This window comes from Chelonoidis abingdonii, chromosome 1, assembly GCF_003597395.2.
Source record: "Chelonoidis abingdonii isolate Lonesome George chromosome 1, CheloAbing_2.0, whole genome shotgun sequence".
NCBI lineage: Eukaryota > Metazoa > Chordata > Testudines > Testudinidae > Chelonoidis > Chelonoidis abingdonii.
The window spans coordinates 151719168-151727537 of record NC_133769.1 but is presented as its reverse complement, the minus strand read 5'-3'; the positions used below and the strand labels follow the sequence as shown (position 1 = coordinate 151727537).

General features: G+C 47.6%; 1 pseudogene; it reads right to left on the bottom strand.

Moving 5' to 3' along the window:
• LOC142046387 (uncharacterized) overlaps positions 1-5888 on the bottom strand; it is a 39696-nt pseudogene extending 33808 nt beyond the window's left edge.
• Positions 5889-8370: the final 2482 nt, after the last annotated feature.

Below are 8370 nucleotides of genomic sequence, written 5' to 3'. Positions count from 1 at the left end.
CCAGTTTTCTCTAGCAGTAGACGGTACAGGAAACAGACTGGTAACCATCTCTTCTGCTATTCATTTCAAAAAAAAAGCAAAATGCGTAATGCAGTCGTCGTTGCGCTTCGAGTGTCGCCTCTGTCTCCACCGGCTCTAGTACACAAATGTGACGGGAAAAACAAAAGCCGACGGTCTCTATGCTGCCTTGCATTGATTTCTTGCAAGGCGCAATCCAGGAGAAAAATGTGCGAAAGGACTGTCTGATGATGTTTTCCCGGAGCAAGGAATGACTGATGACATTTACCCAGAAAGCCCCGGTGACATTTAAACATTAGCATCAGGGCGGCGGGTCATGGGAGGACGGAAAGGGGTGCTTGAGGACTCCCGCTATCCCACAGTCCTCAGCAGTCTCGTAAATCTATTTGCTATTCTTGGCTTAGCGCCCAGTCTGTATGCTTACAACACGGTGTCTTTTATGGTTCACGGAACAAGCTATTCATTTTTTCCCCTACCCAGCACGAGAAATGACAGTTAAATAAAGCAATCCTTGAGTACTACAATGTCACCCGCTTTGTTCTGAATGCTACTGATAGAGGCGAATCTGCAGCACTGAAGAGCTTACAGCTTTGCACAGTGCGATCATAAACCAATGAAGTTAATCTGAGTTGTGATTATTTGCTACTTGAAAATTCGCTCCTCTCCCCCTTCCTGGTGGTAGAGTGGTACAGTACTTACTGTAGACAGCTAAACTCTTACCATTCCCCTCTTTTTGTTACACTACCAGTAAATGGAAAGAACAGATTAATAACCGTGTGTAAATTTTTGAAAGGAAAATGGGGATTAACTCACTTGGACTGAGTCAATCCTGCCCTTTACGGTTAATAAAAATAGAGTCAGTCCAGACAAAAATAGGTACATGTGGTGTATAAAATCAGTACAGCGCAGGCTGCTCTGGTCAGTATTCACAAAGGAGCCACTGCAAGTAACGCAACTGTTGCTTCCTACCGACCTGGGCTATCACAGCAGTGCCCCCCCACCCATTGTTGGCATGATGTTATGAAGAATGCTATTGAATAAGAGTCACAGAGTAGTTACTGAGATCAAATGAGGGGAGGAGCCACCATGGGCTATGAACGGTCCATGCAGTTTCAGAATCTTTTCTTTACGCAAGAGAGGAAGGGTCTGATGAACTCAGCCCCAGGTGATAAGATGAAGACGTTACCAGGCGTTCTTACCATCCACTTTCAGAAAAAGGGAGTCATTCCCATTTTCACCCCGGAGCCCCCGGCCACACTCAGCCAGGAGCACTCACTGGGCAGCCGTCTACCCCTGCGGAGGTGAGGAGCGGATACTGCTCTTCACCGCAGCAGGCAATCGCGTGTCTGCCAGCAGTTCAGTACACAGAGGTGACTTTACAGTACTCAAGGAATTATTTATTTCATTTTGTTTACCGTGCTGGAGGGGGAAAAACGACGAGCTTTCCGTGAACCACGCAAGACACCGTGTTTACGCTGCAGACATTGGGCGCGCAGCCAAAATGCAAATAGTTTTCAGAGACCGCTGTGGAGCGCTGTTAGCTGTAGTTCTCATTACCCCCTCCCTCCATGACCATCCGTTTGAGTGTCTGGCTTCCCGTTAGCTGTTGTCACGCACCGCTGGTGTTTCCTGTAGTTTATTTTTCAAATGCTTTGGCATTCCTGTTCTTTAACGGAGCTCTGATAAAACAGATTTGTCTCACCATACAGCGAGACATCTGCTATCTCCCATTAAGGTGTCATTGCAGGAGCTACTTTTGCACTTTGAACTGCTCGCCACCCACTGTGTCGAGTCTGGACATGTGAAACTAGGAATGTCACTGTAAAGCTCTCGGGGATTTCCCTGTTTACCGGCACTCCGCAATCCGAGTTCGATTGCGGACCAGTACGGTCAGTGGTGCACTGTCCTGCCTAGAAAATAGGCAAGTGTAACAGAGATCCAGTGTATCAGAGAGCACAGGTGCTCCGTGTCAGTATTCACAGGGGTGCCCCTGCAAGAAGCGCACCCGTTGCTTTCCTCCTCCCCTCAACCTTCCTGGGCTACCGTGTCAGTGCCCCTCCCCCGTTTGTGTCATGAAGTTTTAGGAAAATACCAGAATAAGAAACAGAGACTTGTTAGTGAGAGAAAATGATGTCAGGGGAGAGCACTGGAGGCAGTCCTCCCGGGGCTATGACAGTCCAGGCAGAATGGACTCTATTTTTGACACCATAAGGAGGAATTGACTCATTGCCAAGCGAGTCAATCTCTAATGTGATTGCAAAGTTTTCCAGCCCCAAGTTTCATTGATTAAGCTTGTTTTAGCCATTCTGTCCTATCTACTGCTAGCTGGTGCAATGTTGCCCTCAATGTTGAGAATTGGGTGTTCTCCTGGATGGTAGGCAATCCTGCAGAACCAGTCGACCACCAAGAGGAGGAGTGGAGAGGAACGGATACTGCTCTCTCTGCTGTAGCATCCGTCTTACCAGCAGCATTCAGTACATAGTGGTGACATAAGAAAGTAGTCAAGTGAATGATTTCTTACCCTTTTTTTTTCACACTTGTGGGTGGGGAAAGAAACTGAGGAGCTGTTCCCTGAACCACGCCAACACCTGTGTTTGCCTACAGACATTGGAGCTCTTGCCATAATTGCAAATAATTTTCAGAGACTGCTGTGGACTGTGGGATAGCTGTGATGCTCTCAGTACTCCCTCCCTCCTTCATTGAGTGTCCATTTAGTCTCTGGCTTCCCATTACGCTTTCACACAGCGCTGTGTATCCTGGAGTTTTTTATTCAAACGCTTTTGGCATTCGTGTTTCTGTAACGGAGCTGGATACAACAGATTTGTTCCCATACAGCGATTCAGACTAGTATCTCCGTACGGTCCATGCTGGAGCTCTTTTTGATTTGAGACTGCATCGCCAGCCGTGCTGATCAGAGGCTCCACGCTGGACAAGCAGGAATGTATATTCAAAAGTTCAGCGGGGCTTTTCCTGTTTACCTGCCCGCTGCATCCGGTTCAGATGCTGTCACAGAGCGGTCACTGCAGCCACTCATTGGGATGCCACCCGGAGGCCAATAACGGTCGATTTCCGTCACACGAACCCTAATCCGACTTATCACTATCGAATTTAGCGCTATCCTCTCGTTTGGGAGGAGTTCCGAAATCGATTTAAGGAGGGCGTTAACTCGATATTAATGGAGCGACGTTCGTGAACGGTGATACAGCGTTAATCGTTATATCGGCCATAAACCGATTTAAGTCGCAGTGTAGACCTGGCCTGAGGTAGGAGTGGAGTGTTTAATGGCGGAGTGAGGAGGTTGAGGCAAATTTGCCTAGCCATTAGATACATTGCAGCCAGACACCAAGGCGGTTAGAAGAGTACAGGCAGGTGCGCTGCGCATCAGAGAAGCTTTGAAAAAAAGTTTCATGACTGGCCAGTCTACAGTGTGAAATTCTTGTTTGTTTTCTTCTTGATGAAAAACCCGCCCCCTTGTTCATGCTACTTCCCTGTAAGCCAAACGCCCCTCCTCCCGTGCTTTGACCCTCTTGCAGTAGGCAATAAAAGCATTGCTGTTTTCAAATTCATGGATTCTTTATTATATTTGTCCACAAATGGGGGATAACTGCCAAGGTTAGCCCGGGGAGGGATGGAGGGAGGAGAAGCACCGGTGTGAGGTTGGAGGAGGTAGGGAGGGGGAGAGGACATATGGCCCACTTGACTTCAAAGTCTTATTATTGAATTGCCGCTTTTTTGCCTTTGTGTGGCAGTCCTCTGGGTGGAGTGTTTGGGTGTCCGGATGCCCCCCCCCCACCGCGTTCCTGGGCATCTAGGTTAGAGGGTTATGGAACTTGGGGAGGAGGGCAGTTGGTTACACAGGGGCTGCAGCAGCGTTCTGTGCTCCTGCTGCCTGTCCTGCACCTAGGCAATACGCTGGAGAATGTCAGTTTGATCCTCCAGTAGCCTGAGCAAGTCTTTCTGCCTCCTTTCATCACGCTGACGCCACCTATCATCTTGATCCCACCTCCTTTCCTCTTGCTCCCACCACCTGTCCTCAGGTTCATTTTGTGATTTCCTGCACTCTGACAATGTCAGCCTCCAGGCATTCTGTTGGGCTCTTTCAGTGCAGGAGGACTGCATGAGCTCAGAGAACATTTAATCATGAATACATTTTTTTCACCTTCTTATCTGCATTAGCCTCTGGGATGGAGATGATAGGGAGAGTGTTGAAACCTTTGCAGCTACGGGAGGAAAAAAAGGGAGAGTAGTATTTAAAAAGACACATTTTAGAGAACAATGGGTAGACTCTTCCACGGTGAACCAAGCTGTTAACATTACATAGCACATGTGCTTTCAGTACAAGGTCGCATTTTGGCTGTTGTATTGAGGGCCTGCTGGTTTGTTGTGAGAGATCATACACACAGGGCTGGTGGGCAACAGAATTTGGCTTGCAGGTAGACATGGTAAGCCACAGTCTTTTGGCTTCTTTAACCTTCACAACATGTGGGAATGGTTTCAAACAGCAGTGCCCACATGTGCCATACCAAGCACCCATTGGGTTGGCCATTTAAAAGGAGAGGCTGTGGTTTTTGGGTAACATGCAGCACAAACCCAACTAAAGCCCTCCACCCCACCCTATTCTCTGGGATGATCGCTTCACCCCTCCCCGCACTACATGGCACACAGTGGGGATGATTTCTGTTCAGCCACAGGCAAACAGCCCAGCAGGAACAGCCACCTCTGAATGTCCCCTTAATAAAATTCCCCTATTTCAATCAGGTGACCATGAATGACATCACTTTCCTGAGGATAACACAGAGAGATAAAGAATGGATGTTGCTTGAATGCCAGCAAACCTCGGGGCCATACGCTGTCATGCTTTGTTATGCAATGTTTCCAGACTATGTGCAACTGGCCTGGCATAGTAATGGAGGATGAAATCAGGCTGCCCTTCCCAGAAATCTTTTGCAAAGGCTTTGGGGGTACATCCAGGAGAACTTCATTGAGATGACCCTGGAAGATTTACACTCCATCCCCATATACGTTAACAGACTTTTCCAGTAGCTGTACTGTCCATGAATGCATCGCAAGTCTTCAGGGCAAATTAATCATTAAACATGCTTGCTTTTAAACCATGTACAATATTTACAAAGGTACACTCATCAGAGGTCCCTTCTCCGCCTTCAAGGTCCAGGAGCCCACTTTGGGTGGGTTGGGAGGGTACTAGATCCAGGGTGAAAAACAGTTCCTGGCTGTCGGGGAAAACGGTTTCTCTGCTTTCTTTCTGTGCACTATCTTCAACCTCCTCCTCATCTTCCTCGTCCTCAAAATCTGCATCCCTGTTGTGTGACAATCCATTGATGGAGTCCACGCACAAGGGTGGAGTAGTTGTAGGGGCAACCCCCTAGAATGGCATGCAGCTCATCATAGAAGCGGCATGTCTGGGGCTCTGACTAGGCTTGCCTGAGCTCCTTAAGTTTCACATGGCACTGCTGCGGGTCCCTGTTATAGCCTCTGTCCTTCATGCCCTTGGAGATTTTCTCAAATATTCTGGCATTTTGTCTTTTGGAATGGAGTTTGGATAGCACGGATTCATCTCCCCATACAGCGATCAGATCCAGTACCTCCCATTCGGTCCATGCTGGAGCTCTTTTGCGATTCTGAGACTTTGTGGTCACCTGTGCTGATGAGCTCTGCATGGTCACCTGCGCTGATCAGCTCTCCATGCTGGCCAAACAGGAAATGTAATTCAAAAATTTGCAGGGCTTTTCCTGTCTACCTGGCCAGTGCATCTGAGTTGAGAGTGCTGTCCAGAGCGGTCACAATGGAGCACTCTGGGATAGCTCCTGGACGCCAATACCATCGAATTGCATCCACACTACCCCAAATTTGACCCAGCAGGGTCGATTTCAGCACTAATCCCCTCATTGGGGAGGAGTACATAAATCGATTTTAAGAGCCCTTAAAGTCAACAAAAAAGGCTTCATTGTGTGGACAGGTGCAGGGTTAAATCTATCTAATGCTGCTAAATTCGACCTAAACTTGTATACCAGGGCCAAGTCTTTGTTATTGCCACAAACAATCTTGTGTCATAGCTACTACATATGGCAAGATCAGTGTCATACTCCTCTTGCATTTGTAGTTTAAGGAATAACTCCACTGCCACTTGTGATGTGTTGATCAAAGTGAGCAGCATACCGTTCAACAGTTCGGGATCCATTCCTGCAGCCTGAAAAGGCAGGGCTCACAGTACACAAACCACTGAAAGAGGGCACAAAGGTGAACAGAAGCACAGGGATTACTGGGATGTGAAGCAATGCATCATGGGGTATCGGGACAGGACCAAGGATGCCCCATGACCCCCTGTGCCTTTCCACAACTCTTAACAGCAGAAGAGAAAGAGGTGCTTTTTGGGATAGCTGCCCAGAGTGCACCTCTCTGAAATACCACTGCAAGTGTCACAAGTGTGAACATGCTATTGCACAGGCAGCTTCAGTGTGAACACACAACAGCAGTTTCCCGTCAACATTTTCTGAGCAGTGCTGCAACTCACGGCACTGTAACTCTGCCAGTGTAGACATGCCCACATTCTCTGAATCTTGAGAAGTGAGAAAGCAAGGTGCCCATCCCAACCTGTAGGCTTCTATTCATCAGCTGTCCTTGAATATATGGTGTATGAGTCACACTGAAATGGTGATTAAACACCCCCTTACCTCAGCCCCTCATTTGTATCAGATATCAGCTCTTCTGCCAGCTACAGCCCTTGCCCAGAAGTTTTTATCTAGCCTTATCAAGCCCTTTGATAACTGTATGGATTAGTTCCAAGGTTACAGCTCACTCCACACTTCCAGAACATTATGGTTTTGCTTCCCCTTCTTTAAAAAAAAAAGAAGGATTTATGTTTTTATTTGTCTGTTTTCCCTCACCAGAGGAAGGTTACACAAAAGAGAGACGTGGGGGGTTGCTCACAACTATGGTAATGACTCAGAGGGAAAACTTCCTGCTTAGAATATGAATTAAAATCTATTCTTCATGCACGGAAGGGTATGAACCCCTGGACTGAAAGAACATAAAGATCCTTCTAGAGTAAGATTGGGAACCCATTAGAAGATTGAGGAGCAGTGGGTGGAAGAGGTCTAAACTGTCTCTGCTGCCCCATCCTTTTTCTTTTTGTTCTCTCCCACCCACCACACACATACCTGTTTCTTTATTTTCCCTGCATCTCCTCAAAGGATTGGATCCCTCAGGGATACTATTGGTGGATTTGAGAGAATTTCATCAGGAGCATGTCTGCTCTAATCCTTTTCTGACTGGTTCCTGTTGAAATGTGCCACAGACTGATGGCGTGGTGACTGCCCCTGGTATATGTCCCTGATGTGGATGGGAAGATGCTGAATTGAAGCCAGGACCACATGACTGGCTCCCAAACACCAGGTTAAAAGCACCCTGACTGATTTTGCCAACCTCTCAGGCCAAGTTGATGTGTGAGCTATAAGCAATGTCACTTGAGGTAAACACGCAAACAGGATTTCTAAATTCAGTCTGTTCTCATGTCCGAACTGAGTTTAATAAGTCCAAGCTCTCAATTGCCAAGATAAATGAGACTGAGACAGTTTCCACCACTGTTATTTGCTCTCTGCATTTCCATTTCTGTAGTCCATCCCCGTTCCTCTACCCCTGCCCACACACAGCTCTGCCAATGCCCCTTAATTCTGACGCCGTGTTATTCCAGTGCTAGCCCTCAAAGCTCTACCAATGCATCTCAATCTGGACCTGACAGAAGGCTGTCCACATTATCCAGCAGATGTCTCTCCATCTTGGGTCTGAGATATTCTCAACATCCTCCTCCCCTTTGCAGCAGTCGCAGTCTGTCAGCTCATGCTAGTTAATCTTTCGCAGTTTCAGTTTTATGATCTCTGCAGAGAATGCTTTTTTTATAGCCTTAGCTGGTAATGCGGTGACAAAGCTTCATCCAATGCTACAGCCTCAGTTCTGTCTGTCTGTCCACATACTTCCCCTTTCCCTGCGCTGCCCCAACTCCTCCGAGATTCCCACTCCTCCCTGAAAGCCCAAAAGCTGGGAGAGGGTCCCACCAATGTCATGCTCTGTCTCACAGTCATCCACTTATCTGTGGCCAGTGACAGCTCTCGCAGGAGAAAAAGTTATCACCAGGAAAGAATGGCTTTGGCCTCAACCATAACGGATTTATTACACTGGCTGCTGGGTCTTCTCTCTTACCCTTGTTTCTCATTTCCTGTCACATCATCACTGTGGATCATACTGTGGGAAGCAGGAGAGAGACCCCAGCCCCCTAAGTCTGTGACACATTTGCTGCAGTGAGATGTGTATCTGTGTGCATGAGGCCTGGTCAGC